The sequence below is a fragment of the Pseudophryne corroboree genome, chromosome 5 (assembly GCF_028390025.1).
Source record: "Pseudophryne corroboree isolate aPseCor3 chromosome 5, aPseCor3.hap2, whole genome shotgun sequence".
Taxonomy (NCBI): Eukaryota; Metazoa; Chordata; class Amphibia; order Anura; family Myobatrachidae; genus Pseudophryne; species Pseudophryne corroboree.
Genome location: NC_086448.1, coordinates 271,435,391 through 271,461,886, shown reverse-complemented (window position 1 = coordinate 271,461,886; position 26,496 = coordinate 271,435,391). Strand labels below are relative to the sequence as shown.

Genomic DNA, 26,496 nt, shown 5'->3' with positions numbered 1-26,496 from the left:
GAAGAATGAAAAAAAAAAACCACGGGTAGGTGGTATACAATATTATATATATATATTATATACAATTATATATATATATATATATATATATATATTAAACTGGTGGTGATTGATTATTAAACTGGTGGTCACTTCAGGTCACGTTGCAACTTGCAACTAGTACTCCGAGGCCTAAGCAGACAATCACAAAATATATTATTATACTGGTGGTCAGTGTGGTCACAACAATGCCAGTGTGGCACTGACTCTGGCAGCAAAAGTGTGCACTGTACGTTATATGTACTCCTGAGTCCTGCTCTCAGACTCTAACTGCTCCCCACTGTCAGTGTCTCCCCCACAAGTCAGATAATACACTTACAGTCACACTATCTATTATCTAATCTAGTATAAATATCACTTCAGCAAGTAGTATAGTAGTATACAGTATAGTAGTACTCCTCCTAATAATGCTCCCCAAAATACTGTGTCTCTCTCTTCTCTAAACGGAGAGGACGCCAGCCACGTCCTCTCCCTATGACTCTCAATGCATGTGTGAAAATGGCGGCGACGCGCGGCTCCTTATATAGAATCCGAGTCTCGCGATAGAATCCGAGCCTCGCGAGAATCCGACAGCGTGATGATGACGTTCGGGCGCGCTCGGGTTAGCCGAGCAAGGCGGGAAGATCCGAGCCTGCTCGGACCCGTGTAAAAAACCTGAAGTTCGGGCGGGTTCGGATTCAGAGGAACCGAACCCGCTCATCTCTAGTTTCCACCCCTCTTGCCACGCGTGACTTCCTATTTGTGCCTTTGCCTTGTTCTTGTTGTGTCATTGCCCCCTTTACCCCTGTGCCTCTGCTTCCCTCCCCACCTGTTTCTCTGCCCTCTTCCGACCTATGTCCCTTTCCCCCTCTCCACCTAGATCACTGCTTTCTTCCTCAATTGCGTCTCTGTCGTCTCTCTGCCAGCGTTTCCACCTGCCTCACCATCTGTGCCTCTGCCTTCTCTCCAGTTGCGCTTCCACTTCCCTCTCCAAATGCATCTCTGCCTCCCTCCCCACCTGTATCTCTGCTCCCTTTCCATCTGTATCTTTGCCTGCTTTCCACCTGTATCTCTACCTTCCTCTCCACCTGTGCTTCTGCCTTCTCCCCTTCTGCGCTTCCACTTCCCTCTCCAAATGCATCTCTACTTCCCTCCCCACCTGTATCTCTGCCCCCTTTCCATCTTTTAATCTACCCCCTTCCATCAGTACCTCTAACCCCATCTCCACCTGTGCCTCTGCCTTCTCTACATCTTATCTATGCTTCTGCTTCCCTCTACAAATGTATCTCTGCCGCCAACCCAACCTGTGACTCTGTTCCCTTCACCATCTGTGCTTGCACCCCTTTTGCCACCTGCTCCTCTCACCAACTGTGAAGAAAAGTGGTTATCGAGCAGTGCCTGATGGAGCAAGAAGACATCTCTCCCAGCTCACCCACAGTGTCCTGCGCAGTGAAGTGCTGCAACGTTTGGGAGGGAGAGTATACCGAGCCTGATTCACAGTCGCTGGCAGGCACTGATTCACTGAAAAACACCCAGAGTAGTCCATCCCATCCCCAAGACCAAGTCTGCACCCTTCCTGCTCCTATACCTGACTGTCTTTTTTATCTTCTACTCCTCCCATCCCCATCCTCAAGCACACCCCTCCTTTCCCCCTATCCTGCCTGTACTGCCTCACTCTAAACTTCTCCCACCTCTGGAGCTGCTCTGTATGCAGAGACCAGGGCAAAGAGACAGAGACAAATGTAATGTGGGGAGGCAGCGTAATAATGCAGTGTGGGGGATGTAGTGTAGTGGGGAGGTAGTGCAGTGATGTTGTATAGGGAGGTAGTGCAGTGATGTAGTGTGGGGAGTTTGTGCAGTGACAGTGCAGGGATGTAGTGTAGAAATATATTTCAGAGATTCAGTGTGTGGAAGTAGCGTAGTGATATAGTGTGTGAAGGTAGTGCAGCGATGTAGTGCAGAGATGTGGTATAGTGATTGTGACAGGACGGTCCCGTACGAAAGCACTCGCCGCTTTCGCGTCCCGTCGGCTGCGCACAGAATGGAAGGTCAAGTCACACGAGGCCTGACCACATAGGGGATTCCCGCTTACCGCCAGTAACCGCCTGTTACTGACTCCACCCACTGCGTTATGGGCGGGTTTATGCTGCCACCACCAAACTCCTAACCTGCCGTGGCGTTTGGAACCACGGTTCTGCTCTGTATGTGCCGACGCACTGCCTTACCACACCTGTGTGGTGTTGACGAATCCCCACTAGCCACTTGCTAGGCCTCTACCGGTAGCTGGCGGAAGGCGGAACTTGGAGACGTTAGGTGCTTCCCTGGACAGCCGGAGGACGGGGCTAGGTTTGGCATAACCCTGTAGGTCACAAGATGACGCGGTCTTCTTGAGGCAAATGGTATTTATTTTCTCAATAGTTCTAAAGAGAACTCTTCCCTATTGCTAGGGGCAACAGCATACAGCAAGATGTTCCAGCAGAATAAGATGGTACAACTACAATACAACTCTGGAGGCACGCAGGTCTCCTTTTTATCTCAGTTCTACACACAGTACCACAGGGGGGTAAGCCCTCCCTGTCTTCTCCAACCAATCAGGTTATCGCAGAAAATATAAATAAATACAAGTTACATTTCAAAAGTTAAGAATTAGATAAAGCACATTCCTGCTCCTCTTCATATATAACCATACCAGTGGCTTTCCCAAACACAATCTGATTATCATGTTCCTGTCTCTTTCACAAATGTAAATGTAACTTGCATTTCAATTGCATTCACCCTCTCACACATAGACAACGTTCTTATACTGTAAATTAAACATAATCTGCATCACACATAATGCAGCCTAAGAAATCTTACATCAAACTGTTGGTAAACGAAACCCACTAGTTTGCATTCATAAAACACAATCTGATTTAGCAGCCCCTTGTGTCTCCATGCAAAACCGGTTTTGAGTCAACACACCACAGGAGATGCTGAAGGCACAGTCTTCTTTCCAAACCTTCATTTGTACCTGAAAGAAAACATTTGCCGACCAAAAGGCCTGCTAATCGACACCCTGCTTTAGCTAGGGCAATTAACATATGACTGGCTATGTACAAATTGCTCAACAACAATTGTCAAGGTCTTTTAGAAACAAAATACCTTGTACTTTCCTCATAAGTGCCCTGTACATCAGTTCATCATTCTCCAACTGCGCACTGCGCAGCGATAGAACATATGACACCTTATTAAACATATTTTAAATACCCGGTGCCTAGCACCCACAATACATTTAAAGATGGCGACTAGCGCCAGTGCACAGTTTAAAAGTGGCGCCAAGAGCTCATTGTCCTCCTAATGGTGCCGGGCACTAGGGGTTAACCACTTCAGTGCCGCGGCTGCCATTACACATGTGGCTGGTTAGTCTCTCCGGTCACAGTGATATAGTGCTAGGACTTAGTGTGGAGAGGTATATCAGTTATACTATATAGTGCATGGATGGGGTATGAGTAGGTAACAGCACTGTAGTGTTGGGAGATAGTTTGAGGAGGTGTAGTGTGGGGTGGTAATGAAGTGATATACTGCGTGGATGTAGTGCAGTGATATAGTGCAGGGAGGTAGTGTAGTGATTTAGTGTGGAGAGTTAGTTCAGTTATACTGTATACAGAAGTGCACGGATGAGGTGTGAGTAGGTAATGTAATGTTGGAAGGTAGTTTGTAGAGGTATAGTGTGGAGATGAAGTGTGGGGAGGTAGCATAGTGATATAGTGTAGGGATGCAGTGTAAGATAACATGTGTTGTACAATCTGAGAGTATACCCTGAGAATTGTGGTAACTGGACTTGCAGGGACAGAACTTTCTTGCAAGCTCTGTCCCTGTATGCAATAATTGATACTTCCTTGCGATAAATTCAATTATTGCAGTCAAATTTATTACAGTCCATCCATATCTCGGATGCAGATTGTGATACATACGCCCCATAGGGGGTCATTCCAAGTTGTTCGCTCGCTAGCAGATTTTAGCAGCATTGCACACGCTAGGCCGCCGCCCTCTGGGAGTGTATCTTAGCATAGCAGAATTGCGAACGAAAGATTAGCAGAATTGCGAATAGAAAATTCTTAGCAGTTTCTGAGTAGCTCGAGACTTACTCCTACACTGCGATCAGCTCAGCCCGTTTCGTTCCTGGTTTGATGTCACAAACACGCCCTGCATTCGGCCAGCCACTCCCCCGTTTCTCCAGACACTCCCGCGTTTTATCCTGGCACGCCTGCGTTTTTCCGCACACTCCCTGAAAACGGTCAGTTTCCGCTCAGAAACACCCACTTCCTGTCAATCACACTCCGATCACTTCAACGATGAAAATTCTTAGTTCGGACGTGAGTAAATCTACTAAGTTTTGTGCTAAAATACTTAGCGCATGCGCACTGCGTACCATGCGCATGCGCATTTTTGCCTTAATCACTCCGTTGCGAAAATCGGCAACGAGCGAACAACTCGGAATGACCCCCATAGTGCGGAGATGTAGTGTAGTAGTGACATAGGGGGTAATTCCAAGTTGATCGCAGCAGGAAATTTTTTAGCAGTTGGGCAAAACCATGTGCACTGCAGGGGGGGCAGATATAACATTTGCAGAGAGAGTTAGATTTGGGTGGGGTGTGTTCAATCTGCAATCTAATTTGCAGTGTAAAAATAAAGCAGCCAGTATTTACCCTGCACAGAAACAATATAACCCACCCAAATCTAACTCTTTCTGCACATGTTATATCTGCCTCCCCTGCAGTGCACATGGTTTTGCCCAATTGCTATCAAAAATCCTGCTGCGATCAACTTGGAATTACCCCCCTAGTGAAGAAATATGGGTGGTCATTCCGAGTTGTTCGCTCGCTAGCAGTTTTTAGCAGCCGTGCAAACGCTATGCTGCCTCCCACTGGGAGTGTATTTTAGCTTAGCAGAAGTGCGAACGAAAGGATCGCAGAGCGGCGGCATCATTTTTTTTGTGCAGTTTTAGAGTAGCTCAATACCTACTCAGCGCTTGTGATGACTTCAGACTGTTCAGTTCCTGTTTTGACGTCACAAACACGCCCTGCGTTCGCCCGGCCACGCCTGCATTTTTTCAAACACTCCCTGAAAACGGTCAGTTGACACCCAGAAACGCCCACTTCATGTCAATCACTGTGCGGCCAACAGTGCGACTGAAAAGCTTCGCTAGACCTTGTGTGAAACGACATCATTCGTTGTAATAGTACTTCGCGCGTGTGCATTGCGCCGCATACACATGCGCGGAAGTGCAGTTTTTTTGCCTTATCGCTGCACAGCGAGCGAATGCAGCTAGCGATCAACTCGGAATGACCACCATAGTGTGGGAAGAAGCGCACTGATGTAGTATGCCACCACGCCCCCCTTACCAAGCAGGAAGAAATTATTTGTAGTGCTAGTCCCACCCACTGCGTGACACACAATAGGCCCATTATAAATTTCAGCTCCAGGCCTATGTGGACCTTAATCTGGCACTGGCTGTGATCCCGGTGCAGTAAAGTGATGCTGAAAAGTGGAAGCGCACTTTACAGCACCGGGGGTCACCGCAGCACACAGGATCTGGCGTCGGGCAGCCCAGCAGAAACAGCGCGGACCGGCTCCATGGACTGGTAAGTATATTGATCTGCTCGGTGGGGTGTCCGCGGCGCGTGGTGGTAGTCGCGATGGGGGAGTCGATCAGACGGCGGCAGTAGTGGCGATATCGGCGGGGCGGCGCATGCACAGCAGGACATCCAGGTATTTTTTCCAAAAAATACCCCAATGATGCTGCGGAATATCATCGCAGGGACAGAGCTTGACCACAAGCTCTGTCCCTGCATGCGATAATTGATACATCCTTGCGATGTAATCGATGTAATCACCATCCGCATGGATGCGGATGGTGATAAATAGGCCCCTTAGTTTCTTGCATTTACATAATGCTCAACTGGTATTAAGGGCTCTAATGTGTGCCAAAAAAACACACTCCCACATCGTTACACTACCACCACCAACCTAAACTTTTGACATCAGGCAGGTTGGATCTATAGATTCATGTTGTTTACATCAAAATCTGAGCTTATCATCTGCATTTCACAGCAGAAATAGAGAGAGATACATCAAACCAGGCAACTCGCTTATAGGAGTGGAACCTGTTGTGGTCCTCTGTTACTGAGTGTTGATAGGAGTGAAACCCAGTGTGGTTGTCTTTTACAGTTCCCATCCATTTCGAGGTTCAATGTGCTGTGCATTCAGAAATCCTCTGATGCATACCACTCTTGTTACCCGTGGTTATTTGAGTTACTGTTGCCTTCCCATTAGCAAGACATTTTTGCACACCGAACTGACATTCAGTAGATGCTTTGGCCCTCATTCAACTTCAGTTGTAGTTTGCCGTTTTGCCCAGCACAGGGCAAGGCTGCTCAGCATGCAAATACCCTGCAGCGAAGCAATTGCACTGTAATTGCAATCACATCGCTATGTGGAAGGCCCCTGCCTTCACAGCCAGGCTGCAAAGGCAGGCACAGAGCCACCATTTTTCAGGTCGTAGCGGCCTTGTGTGACGTCACACCGCCACCCGAACCTGCCCCCGTTTCTGGTGACACGCCCATCCAATGCTAAATCGACGCATCCATAATGCAGCGTCGCCGCCCCGCGTACGCCTCTGCCTGTCAATCAAGCAGAGGCGATCACTTAACTGAGATGCAATCGCATCTCCCACCTGAATCCGTCTGAAGCTGAATATTCCCCTTTGTCTTGCATACCATCCTCAATAAACTCTACAGATTGTTATGAAAATCCCTGAAGATCAGCAGTTTCTGAGATATTCAAACAAGCCTGACTGGCAAGAACAAACATTCCACAGTCAACGTAATTTCCATACATTGCTTCCCCATTGTGTTGTTTGGTCTGAATAACTACAGTAATGCATTGAGTTGCTGCTATATGATTGGCTGACAAGATAATGGCATTAACCAGGGCCAGTGCAACGTTTTTGGCCACCTTAGGCAAAGATTCACCCTACCGCCCCCGCTCCCCACAATACATTCTTCCCAGCTAAAACCTCAATCACATGCTTTTAACTAAATCTTGGGTACAACATTTGTGTGTGCAATCTGGACAATACTATGCCCTAATATATAATATGCCACACAGCTGTGCCCGCAATACAGAATATTTCCACACATTAGTGGCCCAATATATAATACCACACATTAGTGCCCCAATACATAATGCCACACATCAGTGCCCCAATACATAATGCCACACATCAGTATCCCAATAGGTAATTATGCTACACATCAGTGCCACAGTATATATGCCATGCATCAGTGCCACAATACATATGCCATGCATCAGTGCCACAATACATATGCCATACATCAGTGCCACAATACATAATATGCCACACATCAGTGCCCCCTATACTTTACTATGCTACATAACAGTGCCCCAATACATAATGCCAAACATCAATATCAAGCTTTTAAAAACAAATTTAATAAGACATTTCTAATGGTTAGTATATAAAATCAAATGTTCCCTCAAAGGTCGACACAGGAACAATGTTGACATGGACAATAGGTTGGCATGAAAAAGGTTGAAACGGAAAAGGGTCGACATGGGTTTTTGCACTTTTTGGGGTGTCGTTTACTCTGTAAAATGACCGGGAACCCTAATTACTGCACCGATTCGCTTGCCATGCCTCGGGCAAGGTTATTATTCCCAGTCGTAAACCACGTGGATGGTAAAGTATGAAAAAGTTAAGACTGAAAAACATTTTTTGCCGCGCGCGCGCGCACGCACACACAGTACCTAAAAGAAATTTTTCTACTTGCACCACTGGTCGGCAGCAACAGGTGGACATGGTCACTCCCTTTGAGTACAGCACTATTCCGAATTCACCAGAAGTGGGAAGCTAGGCCGAATATCTTTTAACCCCTGTAACAACCTAAGGGGTCTATTTATTACACCCTTTTTTACATTATTTCAGTATCACCTAAATGTATTAAAGGGCATTTGGAGCAGTTTTCATGAAAAACTGCTCCAAACCCTTCAATTCACTTTTTTTTTTTAGTAACCCACATCGCATTCCCCATACTTATAATGGGAAATGTGATGTGGCCAAATTTAATTTAAAAACAAATGTGAAAAAATACCGCAGTGTGCCCTGTGATAATCTCGCCAGCTCAGGCTGGCGAGATCACAGGGCAGCACTGCGATAAGCACCCTTTTGCCCAGCTTTCTCTGCCCCTGGCAAAGAAAGCTGGGTGGGGACCCGGCAGAGTGATCAGCTATGTGTGTCCGATGGACACATGCTGATCACAGTGTTAAAAAAAAAGTAAAAAACAAACAAAACATACTCACCTGTCCAGGGAGCCGGTGTCCGCTGCTCCGGTGAGCGCTGCCGGACGCCGGGTCCCCCATATGCTGCAATGTTACCCCGGTGCAGTAAAGTGACGCTGTAAAATGGCAGCGCACTTTACAGCACCAGGGGTCACAGTGCAGGAGAAGGACCCAGCACCCGGCAGCCTCCTGAAGCAGCGCGGACCGGCTCCCTAAACAAGACAGTATATTATCTTGCTTGGGGGGGTCCACGGTGCACAGAGGTAGTCACAATGGGGGGTGTCGACCGGGCGGCGGCGATAGCGGCGATGTTGACGCATGTGCAGCAGGACATCGGGGTATTTTTTACGAAAAATACCCCGATGATGCTGTGAAGAGTCATCGCAGGGACAGAGCTTGACCACAAGCTCTGTTCCTGCATGTGATAATTGATACATCCCTGCGATGTAATCAATTATTGCAGTGCGAGTTTGGGCAATTTTGTCACCTGTCATCTGCATCCTGGATGCGGATGGTGATAAATAGACCCCTAAGTCCCTTGTCTTCAGACTCATCAGTTTTAAGTAGTAGACAAACAGGAGTGATACCTAACAGAAGGCCCTGTGCTTGGAAGAACGGATATGTAAGTTCTTGCTCTGTGACTAACATCCCCAGAGCCCCCATATTCAATACAGGTTGAATATCCCTTACACCCGTGTTCCGAATAGCAGAGGGAAAGTCATCGGCGGAAGGCTGCACTCAATCCGGACAGCAAAGGGAAAGCTAGTGGTGGAAGGACGCTGAGGTCCCCGGCCAATATTACAGCTGCCGGCCAATGACACATTTATGCCTCTTGTGAGCAAACTTACTATTTGTGGCTCATATAAGAGGAATATATGTTGATGAGGAATATATGGTGATGTAGTTTTTAAGGAACTGTGGGGGTGATTCAGACCTGATCGCAGCTGTTTTCGCACAGCGGGCGATCAGGTAGTATTTGCGCATGTGTATGCACTGCAATGCGTATGAGCGTCGGACAGCAACAAAAGGCATCGCCGGTTAGCGACGGGATGGTGCGAAAAATCCGATCGCAAGGTGATTGACATCAGGAAGCCGTTTTTGGGTGGTAACTGACCGTTTACTAGGAGTGTCTGGAAAAACGCAGACATGTTCAAGCGTTTCAGGGAGGTTGTCTGACATCAGCTACGGCCCCAATCAGCCTCTTCTCATCGCACTGTAGGAGTAAGTCCTGGGAAGGGCTGCCATCAGAAATGATGGTGCCCGGGACTGACAAACTTGGAAAGGCCCCGCCTCCCCTACCAGTAGCTCCTCCAAAGCTCACCATAGGGGTTCCGGGTGGCAGCAATGAGGATCGCGGGTACAGGCCAGCTACCTACGCGGTGCGCATCGGCAGGGCAGGCAGCCAGCCACGGAGGCACACAGAGCAGCAGTGTGTATTCTTTCTATTGAGCCGGCCGCAAGCCAATCGGAGCTCATGGACCGGCAGCCAATCAGGAGCTGGCAGCCAGGGCCCGGGACTGGAGTCCCCACCGTCCCCCCTTGATGGTGGTCCTGGTCCTGGGTTGCGCACAGACTGCACAAAGTGGATTTTTGGAATCGCACACTTGCACAGCAAATTTACACTCCTCCTGGAGGCGGCGACTATCCGAACGCAGGACAGCAAAGTTTGCAGCACAGCGATCAGGTCTGAATCACCCCCAGTTACCGCTTTTTTAAAAGTGAAAATAAAACTGTTCTACATTTTTTATCTATGAGTGGAATCTGCACGGAATTATGTATGGAACTTGATGGGACATTTGATATTAATGATATACTAACCATTAGAAAAGCCTAACTGGATTTGGATTTATTAGTTTGATATTAGTTTGATATTCTGCTGTGAATATCTTGGATATTTCGATTGACTACTGAGCTATTAATGTGTCTCCTGTGTTAGAAAACATGCTATCATTATAGTATTAAATATCAATAGGATACTGAATACATATTTGATTGACAACTACATCACAAATGTATCTCCCGTGTCAGGAGACATCATACTACATAATATAGATCACCAAGTGTTTTCTGAACACATTTCAGCGCTGTGGAATGCACGATCATTCTGTACTTATAGCTGACTACAGTTGCCTAATAGAAGCGCTGGCCCTGGCATTAACAAGCAGGTTTACATAATGGCCACAAGGACAATATTGAACTACTGGTGCGTGCAGTCCACCTAAACCATAATTACCACCACATACAGTGCTTCCGGAAAGTATACACAGCGCTTCACTTTTCCCACATTTTGTTATGTTACAGCCTTATTCCAAACTGAAATAACTTCATTTTTTCCCTTAAAATTCTACACACAATACCCCATAATGACAACGCGAAAAAAAGTTTTTATTAAAATGTTTGCAAATTTATTAAAAATAAGAAAATAAGAAATCTCTTATGGGTCATTATCTACATCTGGCCTTTGAATTCAAGTTCTGTGACTGCTGTTAAGGATACTTGCTTGTCTCTGCACATGGTGTTCACTTAAGGTGCATACACACTGGGCGTTTTTGCCCAGCGTGTATGCACAGCGATGATCGCAGACATCGCTGGGCTGAAAATTGCTCAGTGCATATACACTGAGCGATTTCCCCCCTGCCCAGCGATGTCAGCGGGGGTGAGCGGCTTTCCATAGCAGAACGGCGATGAAGTGGGTGCGCGCATCAGTGCTCATCACTCATCGCCGGGCCATACACACTGGGCGGCTTTGAGCTGAAAGCAGCTCAAAACACCAAAAGTGAGCTGCTTTCAGCTCAAAATCACCCAGTGTGTAAAGGCCTTTACTGTTTCATTAACTTGCAGAATTGAAACATTTTGTTGTTGGTATATTTTTTTAATGATCTTTTGTTTAATCGTTGAATTTTTTTTATATATATCGACATTGGCAGATACAGTGATATGTTAGATCTTTTCACAAAAGCAATATTTGTTTCTGGTTCTGTTTAGACAGTATTTTATTATTTGAGGTTTCAATGCTTTTATACTGTATATAGCTCTGTACCTGCGTTTTAAATGTCATTTTTTTATTTGTAGGCAGTTCAAAGAGCACTATACATTTTTCACCATTGGGTGGTACGTAGGGGTCCTTTCAAACTTTTTCCTTGGGGCCTGCAATATTTCTAGTTATGTCCATGGACCTGCTCATTGTATTGTGGTATAAAATGATTTTTGATGTCATATAATATGAACCGGTGCACTGTAATGAGGCACAATATAAATGGGGAGCACTATATATCATAATGTTAATTAGGGGTTAAGTAAAGTCAGAAAATAATTTGTTTAGTACATAGTTCTGGATGCCCTGGCAGCAATTAAGTTCTTGGACATGTAGACCTACAAGTCCTACAGATACCTTTATGTCCATGGCTGGCAGACCATGCTGGCACATGTGGAGCTGCAAGCATATTGAAAGCATAAAAAAACTACAAAAATCCTTTCTTAGAAATAGTCGCCAAATCTTTATTCCACTCCAAAATCTACAGGTATTATTAATCTTCTGAAGCAATCCATTAGATATCCAACAGTTAATGACTACAATCATATTTACAGTGAATTGTGGTAGATATCACTTTATTTCTATTACATAATTTGATTACAGACTGGCATGAGCCCATAAGGAATAGATATGAAAATCCGCACAGAAGAAAAACTATTACTGGCGTCTGATGGAAAAAAATAAAAGATAGAAAACAAACACGCATTGGCTATTTTAATAGAAAAATAATGGTTTGTTTTTAGGATATTAAATGACTATATAACACATGTAACTTTGACAGGGAAGGTGGGTCCGTTTCAGCTCTGGGCCCCATAGCAGCTGCACTGCCTGCACCTATGGTAGCTACGCCCTTGGTGCCACCTATCCCTCAGGCTAGTACAATTTTAATGATCTAGGGCCGTCGACAGCCACATGTACTTGGCTGGCCACAGGAGGCAGGCAGAAAGGAAGCTCCAATGACTGTTCTGTGCTATTACACAATCAGAGCAGCCAGACAGCTCTGCTTTCCTGAGCTCATCTCAGGCCCCCGGCAGGCTTGGAAGGTGCGCACACGCAATTGTAACAGCATTGAAAGGGACCGTGAGTGTTGTGAGGAGGTCATTAAGAGGTTAGCGAGTGCTGTGAGGGGGTCAGTGAGAGCTGTGAGGGGGGGTCAGTGAGTGCTGTGAGGGGGGGTCAGTGAGTGCTGTGAGGGGGTAAGTAGGTGCTCTGAGGTGCACAGTGAGGGATCGGTGTAAGCTGTGAGGAGGTCAGTGAGTGTGCTGTGAGGTCAGTGTTTGCTGCTAGAGGCTCAGTGTTACTGTATATGGAATGAACTGCCAGTGATAGAAAGCTATGGAAGAGGTACTCAGGATACTGTATATGCAGGGAGGACTCAGTGGGTGGAATTCAATTGTTTGAAAAGTCGGTTGGGTGTCTGTTTTTTCCTGTCTATTGAGTTTACCCTCAGGCTAAAAGATGCCAGCCCGTGTATATGGGTATACTGGAGTACAAGCAAGAGGTTCATGATAGGCATCCAGTGGCGCACCCAGGGGGGGGGGGGGGGGGGGGTTCCGAGCACCCAGAAACCCCCCTCAACTAAAAAAATATATATATATATTTTTTAGCTGCATGAGTATTATTAATGGCTGTCTAGCGTCCTCTGCAGCCTGCTGTCTTCCTGGTGGCACTTGTAAGTGCAATAAAAGTTTACTTTATTTTAATTATAGTACATATATATCCATGTGCATACATATATACACATGTATATACATACATACATATAAACACACACACACATATGATATATATACATGTGTGTATATATACGTGTACTGTATGTATGTGTGTGTGTGTATATATATATATATATATATATATATATGTATGCATGTTTAATATGCTATGTATATGTGTATATATATATATATATATATATACAATATATATATACACACACACACACACACACACACACACACACACACTAGTTTTACGTACCCGGGCATAAACTGGGTCACCTCAGTCCCCACCCCCGTGATTGGCTCCACCCAGTTCTGGAACCCCCCCCACCCCCACCCCCCCCCCCCATGCAAATCCTGCGTTTGCTACTGGCATCACTTCTTGTTTTTTTGTTTCTCTTTTTATTTTATTTGCTTAAACACTGGGTTTGTGATTTCTGGAAAATACTCAGCTGAATTAAGTGCCTTGGAGGAAGAAACCTGAGAAGACAGTATGTGGGAGATTTATCATAGCTTAGAGAGAGATAAAGTGTAGAGAGATAAAGTACCAACCAATAAGCTCTTTTTGTCATTTTACAGGATGTATTTTTTAAATAATAGGAGCTGATTGGTTGGTACAGTACTTTACCGCTCTTCACTTTATAGACGCTTTATAAAAGAGAGAAAAAAGAGAATCAACTTTATAACAGCAGCACTCTTTCCCTTCCACAAGAAAAATAATTCTTCTTTCTTAGAAATAACACTATTAATACTTTATTAATAACCTTGTAAATTCAAGAGGAAATTTCAATACCCATATGTGATGTATGTTTCTTTAATGTCATCACATATGATGTATTATATTTCCCCCTATTTTATGGGGGTCATGTAGAGTGAAATCTAAAATTGATAGAGACAGAATAACGTGTAGAAAACAAATTAAAAAAAATTGTGAATAAATGTGGTTTAAAAGAAAGTGCTTGTGCGCTGTCTTTTTTCTGTATATTGATTAAATACCTGTGATATTACAGATTTATTTGTGACTCTTCAATAACCACTAGACCAGTGGTTTCCAAACTTTTTTGAATCACGGCGCCCTAGAACATCAGAATTTTTTTCACGGCACCCCTAGGCCAAAAATTTCTTATTGAGAAATTTAGAAATATTACATTAAGTAGATTGCATTTATATATCATCCTTAGGGTCAGTTGTGTGGTGAGGGACAAGATTTGCTTCTGTTTGGCCACATATTTTATGACTGGCAGCCACCAGCACTGGTTTTGCCTATTATATTGACCATGAATAATTTGAATTGGTCCTGGACTACCAACCCAGGGCACCCCTGCAAGTGTCCCGAGGCACCCCAGGGAGCCACGGCACACAGTTTGGGAACCTCTGCACTAGACTGTTTTTACCAGTGATATGTATAGAGGGTTACAAATGTAGCGATATTTGCATGATATTTACAAATTCTTCAATCAGTAGTCATAAATGTAACATTTGTTGCTTTAGTGTAGCATAATAGAGATGTTTCAAACAACACTGCAATGTGAGGTGTATTCCTGCTTTCAATTGCTGGATAATTAAATATCTTCCTAATTTCTGGATGCTGGGTAATTCCAGCTATTATTCCAGCTACTGTTTTCTATTGCTGGATTATTCCACCTATATTTATCCCGGAATAGTGCCAGTATATGTATCTATATTCCTTACACACTTTGATTTAGATATAAAGCGGACTGAATTTCTGTGTTATTTCTTCCTCATATATCCAGATAACAATTTTACTGCCTGTTCCTGCATGAATATAAGGCTCATATAAACTTAAATAGCATGGGTATGTATTCCCATGCTTCTTAATGGCTTGTTCTTTCACACTGGAATTTATATATGAGTTGCCGCTGTTTAGATATATTATATTATATTATATTATTAACAGATCAATCTTGGTCTATATGGTGCCCCAATTCACTCTTCCCTCTGGAGAAATACACACCACAGTAGTCTCATATGAATGAAAGGTTAAACAGGGACTATTAGAAATAACTATTTAGTAGTACAAACTTGCAATGACAGGCTTGATGGTAGTGTAGGAATTAGAGCATGACATGTGGTGATTTAACGTCCCCTTCTCACATGTATATAACCAGCGTTGATCTAATTTGCTTCATTATTACCCTTATTAATAACGCTTTAATGGATTATTGTATTAAAAAACACAGAATTTGAACACACATATTTCTAACAGTACAGACAGCGCATAGCAATGCCTATGCGCATTTCACTTTACTAAGCTTCATCACAACGGACAGGGATTTGAATCTCTGGTACGATCCATGGATTGGTCAAACTTATTCCAGTCTCTCGTGATTGGCTCCAAGATAGTATTAATATGCTTCCTCGGGCGGGCGCCGTGTACTATAGCCCTGACGAAGCTTAGTAAAGTGAAATGCGCATAGGCATTGCTGTGTGCTGTCTGTACTGTTAGAAATATGTATGTTCAAATCCTGTGTTTTTTAATACAATAATCCATTAAAGCGTTAATGAATTATTGTACTACTGAATGAAGAATTTGTAAATATCATGCAAATATCGCTACATTTGTAACATTCTATACGTATCACTGGTAAAAACAGTCTAGTGGTTATTGAAGAGTCACTAATAAATCTGTAATATCACAGGTATTTAATCAATATACAGAAAAAAGACAGCGCACAATCACTTTCTTTAAAACCACATTTATTCACACATTGTTTTATTTGTTTTCTACATGTTATTCTGTCTCTATCAATTTTATATTTCACTCTACATGACCCCCATAAAATAGGGGGACATATAATACATCACATGCGATGACATTAAAGAAGCATACATCACATATGTATATTGAAATTTCCTCTTGAATTTACAAGGTTATTAATAAAGTATTAATAGTGTTATTTCTAAGAAAGATTTTTCTTGTGGAAGGGAAAGAGTGCTGCTGTTATAAAGTTGATTCCCGTTTTCTCTCTTTTCAGTCTTTAAATGTATATTGAATCAACAAGCAGCACCATTCATATGTGCTTTATGTTGAAACACTTGTTTTGTCAACATAAAATATCACGCAATTAACATTCCTTGTAGAACATTGATTATCAAATATTCTGGTGCGGGAGTATCTCGAATTAAACGCTCTTCACTTTATCTCACTCTAAGCTTTGATAAATATCCCTCCACATCACTATTTGCTCAATCAAGTAAGCCTCTGCTTCTTGAACTGATAATTTCCCTGTCCTCAGCCTAAAACTCATTCATTTTCTTAACACCATCCAGACATAACATGTTTAAGTTTGGTCTCCACAACATAAAATCTCTGTGATCCATAAAGAAGGCACTCCTTGCTGGAGTTATGGGCCAATTTCCCCCCTGAATGTTGACTTTCACTCTCTCTCTCTCTCTCTCTCTCTCTCTCTCTCTCTCTCTCTCTCTCTCTCTCTCTCTATTCTTTTATTTATTATTTTTATTTTTTTCAGATTTTTGCTGCCAGACTTTTGCCTCAGCTGTCACTTGTCCAGCGGCCTAATATAATCCCTGTATTGTTTAATGTTGATAAAAACTAGCAAGATCCCGATGGGCTGAACTAGATATGGATTTAGGTGAGGTTAAAGATGCAGAATATTGGAGTTCACAGATGAGAAAGCACAAGTACAGTTCAAGCCAATAATCATACAGATGACTTGTAGTATGTGCTGCGTGCTCTCTGATCATGTACAATACATGGGAGCAGCATGCTGGCATCAATGAAATTGGAACTGCTGTGACCTTTATTGCCAAGCTATTATTTTCATACATAAAGGACTACTGTCAAGTGGCAATAACCTAGTCACTTTGCTAGTAACATCTATTAGTTTTATAATGTGTATAAAGTGTAAGTAAAATATACAGCATTACTAAATATGAAGAAATATACATATACATATAATTCATACATTAAGATGCACAATTCAGACATGTGGGATAATGTAGGTCTACATAAGCCGTATAATTCACTTTAATGAAACTTGTTCAGTGAGGGGCAATCCTATTTTGAAATGCCACTAACACTAAAATATTTTCCTATTACATTTGGCAAAAAATATATTGACGTACATACTAGTATATTAGTTTCATATTGAATGGGTACTATACTACTACCACCTTTACCTCACTTGTATAACAGCACATTTTTTCATATGCCTGTACACTGATAACATATGCGACTAAATTACTAGTCATCATCAGCGTGTACTTGCTACACTATGTGCAAAGATACATCTACTAACAAGCCTTTATAAGTTTATGTACTGGGATGCAGATTTATGGCTAGGCAACACAAGTGGATGCTCAGGGCCTGGAGGGTCCAGAGGGCCTGCCGACATGGCTGTATAATACCCCTTTCATATAGCAAAAATAACCAAGTATCGACCCGGCATATTGGTAATTCAACCCGGGTTATACGAAGGGTTATTCCCGGGTTGAATACCGGGTCAGTGGCAGTGTAAACGGTTTCCCGGATCGATGCGACCCAGGACCCGTTCACTACATAGGGAGAGGTGGTGCCGAGATGAGCTCATCTACCAGAGCCCCCCCCCCCCCTGCTGCCGGCTCCACCTCCTGCCGCTATGGCAACCGACCCCATTAGGGTCCAATGCCCAGATCCCACCTGGGAAAGACCCGTTTCCAATTCCCGAATGGGATCCGGCATTGGAGCTGTGAAAGGGGTATAAGGGAGGGCATTTCTGATTGCACTGAGCTGGCTGAATATTTCCAGTCCCCAGGAGGCTGTCAGTGTATTGACTGGACAGCTGCTGTGTGCTGTCTCCAGCGCGCATATGGCTCCTGTAGTGTGTTGTACAGTACATGTGACCAGGGCCTCCATCAGGGGGACTGTGGGAATGCAGACATTAGGAGACAAGGGGCCAGCCGCCCACTTGCTTGCTACTACTGCCACACCTCCGTAAAGTGAGAGTGGGCGCGGTCCCTGTGTACCGGGATTCGAAACGAGGAAACACACAGTGTGCTACATAGATCCCGGCTGGCTTAAGAGTTTCAAACCACCATCATCACTGCCAGCCCTGTTGGAACATCTAGGGGCTTTAGGAATTAGTGGTGGACACACTCCGGACGCCAGTGGAATCTGCTACTTCTAGGGAAAGATAGGGAGAGCTGCAGCATTACCCTTACTAACCCTGAGAAGTGCAATGAGACTCCAACACAGTGTTTCACAAAGGAGCTTAAACATTGCCTGCATTGTCTCTTACTGTGTATCTTTGCACATACTTCTGGTTAGATTTTTATTTTGTATTTACTTATTTGTTTTTGTTTGTTTGTTTGTTTGTTTCATTTTATTTATGTTTACTTTCAAATTTAAATGTATTTCCTTTTACAATCAAGCAATTGCGTTTCATTGGCGGCTGTTATTCAAACATCTGGGGAGCGCAGGGAAAATCAGTGTAATTTTTTACACTGGTTGTTGCATGTTGTGTAAGGGTGCTGACTGAGGAGACAGAAGGGGTGCTGGCTGGAGAGACAGAAGGGGGCTGTCTGGGGAGATAAAAGGGGGTGCTGGCTAGTGAGGCAGAAAGAGGTGCTGGCTGGGGATACAGAAGGGTGGGTGGCTGGCTGGTGAGACAAAATGGGGGCTGGCTGGAGACACAGAAAGGAATAAGGAGATACAGAATGGGGACTGGCTGGAGAGGCAGAAAGGGGTGCTGGCTGGAGAGACAGAACAGAAGGGGTGCTGGCTGGTGCAGGAAAGATACTAGAGGGCTGGAGAGTGAGGGGGGTCAACCTATATTGTCAGTCCCAGGACGCGCCCAGAGAAGATAGAAGAATGTGAGGTGTGTGATACTGGCGCAGTGCCTGACAGTTTTATTTGCTATTACAGGTTGAGTCTCCCTTATCCAAAATGCTTGGGACCAGAGGTATTTTGGATATCGGATTTTTCCGTATTTTGGAATAATTGCATACCATAATGATATATCATGGTGATGGGACCTAAATCTAAGCACAGAATGCATTTATGTTACATATACACCTTATACACACAGCCTGAAGGTAATTTTAGCCAACATTTTTAATAACTTTGTGCATTAAGCAAAGTGTGTGTACATTCACACAATTCATTTATGTTTCATATACACCTTATACACACAGACTGAAGGTCATTTAATACAATATTTTTAATAACTTTGTGTATTAAACAAAGTTTGTGTACATTAAGACATCAAAAAACAAAGGTTTCACTATCTCACTCTCACTCAAAAAAGTCCGTATTTCGGAATATTCCGTATTTCGGAATATATGGATATGGGATACTCAACCTGTATTTTAATGTTGTATACACCAACACCTACCTACTACAATCAGTGTGGGGACAAGACACACTGACTGAGGGCCTGCCTGCTACAGTCTGATTGCATACCCTCCAACATTTTACACATAAAAATCAGTACACATTATGAAAAGGGCGTGGCCATGGGTAAAGGGGGCGTGGCCACGCCCCCTTTCCTATACTTTCAATGGAGATTTGGAGAATCAAAAATCGGTCCAGACCATAAAAAAGGTACTGTACCTGCCAAAAAGGTACAGTTGGAGCGTATGTGATTGGGGTGGGGGCACCCACTGACTGGAGACCTGTCTGATACAATCAGGGGGTGGGGGGGGAGAAGAACTGCCATGCAAACAATAGTCGCAATACAGTTACACTGAATGAGGGGTGTTATAATGATAATGCGGAGACACACACTGACTGTAGGCCTGCCTGTTACAAACAGTGGGGAGGGGCACTGATATATAGTGCAGTCAAACTAATGGGTGTAGTAATAAGCAGTCACACTAATGGGTGTAATACTAATAATAAGCATTATTATGTATAATACTTATTATTATACCCATTAGTGTGACTGTATTTTATATCATCGTCCTTCCCCCTACCCCTCAATGATTGTAGCAGGTTCCCCATTCCCTATAAGAAGAGCACTTCTGATTGCACTGAGCTGGCTGAACACTTCCAGGACTGGCAGGCTGTCAGCGCTATGGATTGTTTGTGGGTGGGGGGTCCCAAATCAGTGTCTTGCTTAGGACCTCTTGAGTTCTATATCTGCATCTGATAGGAATGCACCATCACATCATTGTTCTGTCTCTCTGGTTGTACGGTTTAATACATTCAAAATGTGTGCTGGTCTGCATAGCCACATATAGGTGCCACTGCTTAATGATCATGTACAGTCCGAATTTACGAAGACGCAAATGCAGATGTTATTTCAGTGACTCTAGTACCATGCTGGTAAAGTCAACATAACGATGTGGGTCAGACCAAGACTAAAGGTGCATACACACGGTGTCATGTTTTCATATGATTTTGACTATCGTAAGAAAAGTTAGTACATACAGTATCACACAGTGTGTACAGAGCTTGCGATACTGCTGCATGCTCACGTGAGTCGGTATCGCAAGAAAAAATAGACTGTGCAGGCAAGGCAATTTTGATTATATATATATATCTAGTTTCTAGTATAGTCAAAATTGTCACTTAGTCAAAATCGCAAGTAAAGATAGTCAAAATTGGTGGTTCTGGGCTTTGGGGAGTTAAAGGGAAATCGCAAAGTCAAAATCAGCACTTAGTCACTATCTAAAAACACATTTTATATTAGCAGGACAAGAGCAATTTTAAAAATGTATCTGCCTCGGGCACTCAAATCTCTGGAGCAGATTATTGTTTGAACTATGGGCCTAATTCAGACCTGATCGCAGCAGCAAAATATTTCTCTAATGGGCAAAACCATGTTTCACTGCAGGTGGGGCAGATATAACATGTGCAGAGAGAGTTAGATTTGGGTGGGTTATTTTGTTTCTGTGCAGGGTAAATACTGGATGCTTTATTTTTACACTGCAATTTAGATTTCAGTTTGAATACACCCCACCCAAATCTAACTCTCTCTGCACGTTATATCGGCCCCACCTGAACTAAACATGGTTTTGCCCATTAGAGAAAAAGTTTGCTGCTGTGCAGGTCTGAATTAGGCCCTAAGTCAGTTGGAATGTAGGATGGTCTTTTGCAAAACATGGTAGCATAAATAGCACAACTTCTGAATAATCTGTACTTTTTATTTATTATTATTTTTAAATTTAGTCCATGAAACTTTGCTTTTTGTCTGTACAAGTACATGCTCTATTAATACACTATAAGGCTCATGATGAGTACACCTGATTTCTTAATATAAAATACACAAAATTGAACTGTGTAAGCCCACAAAAAAAACCCAATGTACTGTACGTCTACCATCATATACAAATCTGACCAAGTACAGTAAAAGTTTGTTCAAGTAAGCACAGAGGCCCATATATTATATACCTGTCAGGAGCAATATAACTTGTGAGTGAGGAGAACTAGTGCAAATGCAGAATGATAAAGATGACAGTGGATAGCTGGCCATGTCTTATTGGCCGATTGGAGATTGACCTCTGAAGCTGGTTTTCCTTGATCTTGCCTATAGTATATGATTTTGTGGTGTGAGATTTTTGCTATCAACATTTGTACATGTAGAGGAAAAAATTATAACTGCAGTAATATTGTGTTTTTTTAATTAACACAAATATAGAAGTAACTGTATTTAGCTATGAAAACCTCAGGACTACAAAATGTCCTTGATCTTATGACCTGGTTTTGCGCAAGTGTATCTGGGAGTAACTACTCATTTAAACCCAGTGCATAATTTACTTTACGGAACATATCTGTCAAGCCACACTGAAGTTGGTGAGAAGACTCAGGAACATACACATGCATCTATATGAATAAAAGGTTAAATTCTGCAACTGGCCATATAACTTGTTATACAGCACCTATATTAGTATATCACCGTGGGCAGATGACAATCAGCCAGGCAATCCACTGGCACCAATAAAATGTATTAAGTGCCCACTGAATTGGCACCCACATGGCACAGAAGGCTAGGTGTGTACCATCCTTTTAGGTAAGCCACTGCCGCCATTGAATGACTGAAGTGCCTGGTGAGATGGCAATCTGGTGCCATAATAGGCTGGTGTGTAATATCCCACTAGATCAGTCACTGCCCCCCATTGAACGACTGAAGTGCCTGAAGATATGGTAGCACCCTGGCATAATAGTAGGTGCAGGAGCAGAACTCCCAGATGCAATGGAGAAGCCTGTCTTTGGGCTCCAAGCCCTAAAGGGGCACCTGCATATACAGCAGCACCTGTGTGGTTCACAGCGGGATCAAAGAGTGACCACTGCTCTTCCAACTGAGATCTGCGGTGCACCTGCTGCTGCTGCTGGACAGTGAGATGGGAGCCACCAGTGAACGCTGATTCTGCATGCTGCAAATGGCTGAATCTTGTGAGTCTGACCATGACCCACCGGCCTATTCTGGAAATTGTGTACGTTATTTATATATATATATATATATATATATACAGTAAACACACACACATTCACAGATACCATATTTGTTTTCCCTTTTTTAGAGGGGGGCGCTAAACTCCAACTTGATTCCGAGTAAATGGAATGAGTAGATGGGTGCTATGCTGCTATGTGACCTACTGTCACCAATGATTTCTAGGTGTCGAGGCAGCAGTACCTTTTGTAATTCTGCATCCTTCTATCATTCCTCTCATGTTTCATATAAGGTCTGGCTGCTGACACTTTCTGAATTAGGGGACGCTTTGGCTGCAAATGTGTTTGCAAAGCATCCTTTTGAGCCATGAGACGCACAAGACGTTTACACTTCTCTAACAGGATTGATTTTGCCCCTAAAATTCCAGGGGTAAAATAATTTTCATAATTTACAAATTTGACATACAAAGATATATCTTAGTATGTTTACTTAAATAACAGTAAAGTAATTATATATAACATGAAAATGTGGGACCAGCCAATATGCTCAGAGCAAACAACCCAATAAGTGTGTGCTACATGCTTCCTGCTACCCCATGATGACATAACGCAAGCAGATGGTCTGCTGGGCAACGTGATTGCCTCCCTATGCTGTTTTACCACGCACTTCATCAACGCACCTCATACAAAATATCCAACATGTACCATCTTGCAAAGACCCCAAAGTAGCCCAGCAGGCTAGTCCAACACATTTACTGTAGATGTCACATAATACTTGTTTGAATACCATTGCTTTGAGAGGAAATCTTTGTTATGAATATTAATTTTATTGACTGTAAATCAATCTGTTCAACACATTACATTTCTCTACATTTAATTTGAGACAAAATGACAACAAATAGCATAAATATTCACCATTGCTTTTCCCAAAACTATGTTGTAATACAGCCGAAAAGTGTTTTTATTTGGCACTATTATGGCACTAGCCATCATGAAACAATACCATGTACAGTATGTGTTGTTGAAGCATATGCCATTAGACAAACAATCTGGCTTGTGGAACAGGCATCTTAAATAGAGTAAACCTTAATAGGTGTACTGCTTGTTCCTACCTGTTTTTTTTTTTTTTTTTTTTTTTACCCTTGCTATATGTTATGGATCGCTAGCCAGGAGTCTAGCAAAAGATGTAGAGGCTTATCTCATGAGAAACATAATGCCTGAACACAATTTATCTGAGCATGTTTGTCTGCCTGCCTTGTACTCAGCAAGCAGCCTTTTCTTTTAATAATCAAGTTCACATGTCCTAATAATATAAACAGAAATAGAAAAATTGTGACTAGTTTTTTCTTTTTCAACTATTTTTATATGCCCCACTTGAAGAATACTTGGAAAATAGAGGAACATTGTCTCCTTGAAACACTGGCATGCAGACCCTTTGCTGCACAATACAACATCTGGGTCACTGAGGTAGCCTCTTACAGAGTCCCTGAATTCCAGCACTTGCACAAGAGGCTGTAAATCCATTTGCATGTTCCAACTGCTTGATCAAACAAATAATAGTCTTTTCCCGGTATGTGGGATATAAATAGGAGCGCAACAGACACATTGTTACAATAAACACTCTGCATAAAAGCACAGCTAAAATGTTACTTAATGTAGAGAGGTAGGTTGTATGTCCTGTTACCTAATGACCAGTAATATTTACCATCCAGTTTAGGAGATGAATGTTTAGCTAATAGTACCTGCAGTATAATAAGAATATTTAGCTAATAGAACCTGCAATATAATGTTTAGCTAATAGAACCTGCAGTATAATAAAGTGGGTTCTACTACACAGTATGCATCAGTTCCTATACAGAATCCATACTATACTTATCATTTACAGCTATTTCTGTGAAGAATATATAATATGATGCCAGATAATACATTAAAAATCCAAAGTAGAAAAATGGAATAGTCAATTAGAGTAAACCATAATGACACCTTTACAATCCCTGTCTGCTCTGCATACACCAAGATGTTATCTGCTAATGGACATAACAGACACTAATGTTATTATTATCAGCTAAATGACATACCAAACAATATTGTTATTATAACATAATGAACATAACAAACACTGATGTTATTATCAGCTAAAGGACATAATAAACACCAATATAAGACCACTTACTCAGCACACTCGCAGCTTCCATAGGCTGGATGAAATGAATTCCAAGTTGGCACATGCCATACATTAAGCAGTCCAGGGGACCAGCCTGCACACACACAAACAAATATTTACTTATCTGGTGCTTACCGTTCCCTGCAGCCCAATGACGAGAAACCGCAGCTCAGAGTGTCACAGACAGAGCACAGATATAAATGATGCACAGTCCCGGGGTACACAGGGAATGAGGCAGGATGCACTGTGTATGTGTGTGATATGCATTGTGTTACATAGTCACACACAGAGCTGCTAGCCACACCCCCAGCAGGGGAGTATCCAACACATTAATAAGAGCAGGCAAAGGGCAGGGGGAGATTTGGTCACAGCAGCAGGTTGCTTTCCCAGCAGGTAACACACATAAATCCTGGCTCACATTCCTCAGCAATGCAGCATGTATTGTCACTACTGAGGTAGTAAGGTCACGTTGTGCTCTATGTTTACTGACCCAAGTGTTGGGAGGGATGCATTTTACATAATGTTAGTCATGCTGCTTTCACATCGCAAAACCTGCTTTTGAAATGGTATTTGAAACGGTTCTTAAAACGGGTCTGAGCAGTTAAACCCCTTTCACATCTCATGTTGTAACCAGTAAATTACCATTTCATTACCGTTTTGGTACCTTTCACACTGAACCCGTTTCACCCATAGAAAACAGTGGTTGTCATTATAAATGGACTTTTCTGGCCCACACATTATTAATAATTATTAATTAATGCATTATTAATAATTTGGATAGTCGTACGATGGAACCCAGCAGCTTGAAGCATTTTTGCTATGTTTTTATATATGAGGGTATCCTTGACTGTCCCAGTAATTTGGTAGCAGATTTCCTCATCCCCTCTGATCCTAAAGCAGCTCCCTCACCTCTTCATCACTCCAATTAGACATTTTATAATGGCTTTGCAGTCTAAACGTTTATAAAGCCACTCTCACATGTGTCTCCTGTGTTTTCCAAGCTGTTTCCTGGTTGTGGCTGCTGACATCACACATGGAGACAGCCTATGACCTGCTGGGGCTTGCAAATACCGTTTCAGACCCTTTCACACTGCACAGTGAAATGGGACTGAAACGGGTAGGACCCTTCTTTTTTACCGTTTCAAAATACAGGTATTTTGAAAACGGTAAATTGAAGGGGACCCTTTCACATCGCAGCTTGACCCGTTTAGGAAGCCAGTTAAAACGGCAAAATACCGGGTATAAGCTGCGGTGTGAAAGGGGTATCAGTGTAACAGGAAATTTTCTGCACAACCCAAAAAATAAAACCCAATATTGGGGTCAATTTACTAAAGTTTCTAAAAATGAAAAGTGGTGATGTTGCCCATAGCAACCAATCAGATTCTGTCATAGCAACCAATAGATTCTCTATTGCATCCTAGAAAATGATGAACTCTATTGGTTGCTATGGGCAACATTACCACTTTTCATTTTTAGAAGTTTAGTAAATTGAACCCATTGTCGGTAGTGGAGTCTGTACAGTATGCTTCAACTAAACACTCATTCCATTATACAGATTACAAGACTGGCCCTTCTCTGCCCACAGTATGCTAGGGAAACCTTCAAACCACCATCACAGCAGTGGCTGCATCAATAGAATCACATAAACTCATAAGGGATTAGAGCCCTTTGCTTGGTGTACTCACGTGTTTCAGTGTGCAAAGACTGAAACACCCACTTCAGAGACTGTACATCTTTAGATGCAAGTCAATCACGTCATGGAAAGTTACAACAGCCCTATGGTCAGTGCAGAATTTCCGTCTGAGAACGGCCTCCAGTCAGGAAAAAACTACCCGCAGTTTTTGAGCCTGCACCAATAGACCTTGGG

General features: G+C 42.9%; 1 protein-coding gene across 2 annotated transcripts in view; it reads right to left on the bottom strand.

The window, feature by feature from the left end:
• The window catches only part of ENTPD3 (ectonucleoside triphosphate diphosphohydrolase 3), a 160,436-nt gene extending 135,423 nt beyond the window's left edge, over positions 1-25,013 (bottom strand). Inside the window, exon 1 of one of the 2 annotated variants that reach the window (XM_063922331.1) lies at positions 24,765-25,013. The gene's annotated coding sequence lies outside the window, so the exon portion shown is untranslated. The remainder of the gene's footprint in view (positions 1-24,764) is intronic. The other variant, XM_063922330.1, reaches the window with a different exon arrangement.
• Between the last annotated feature and the right edge of the window lie 1,483 nt (positions 25,014-26,496).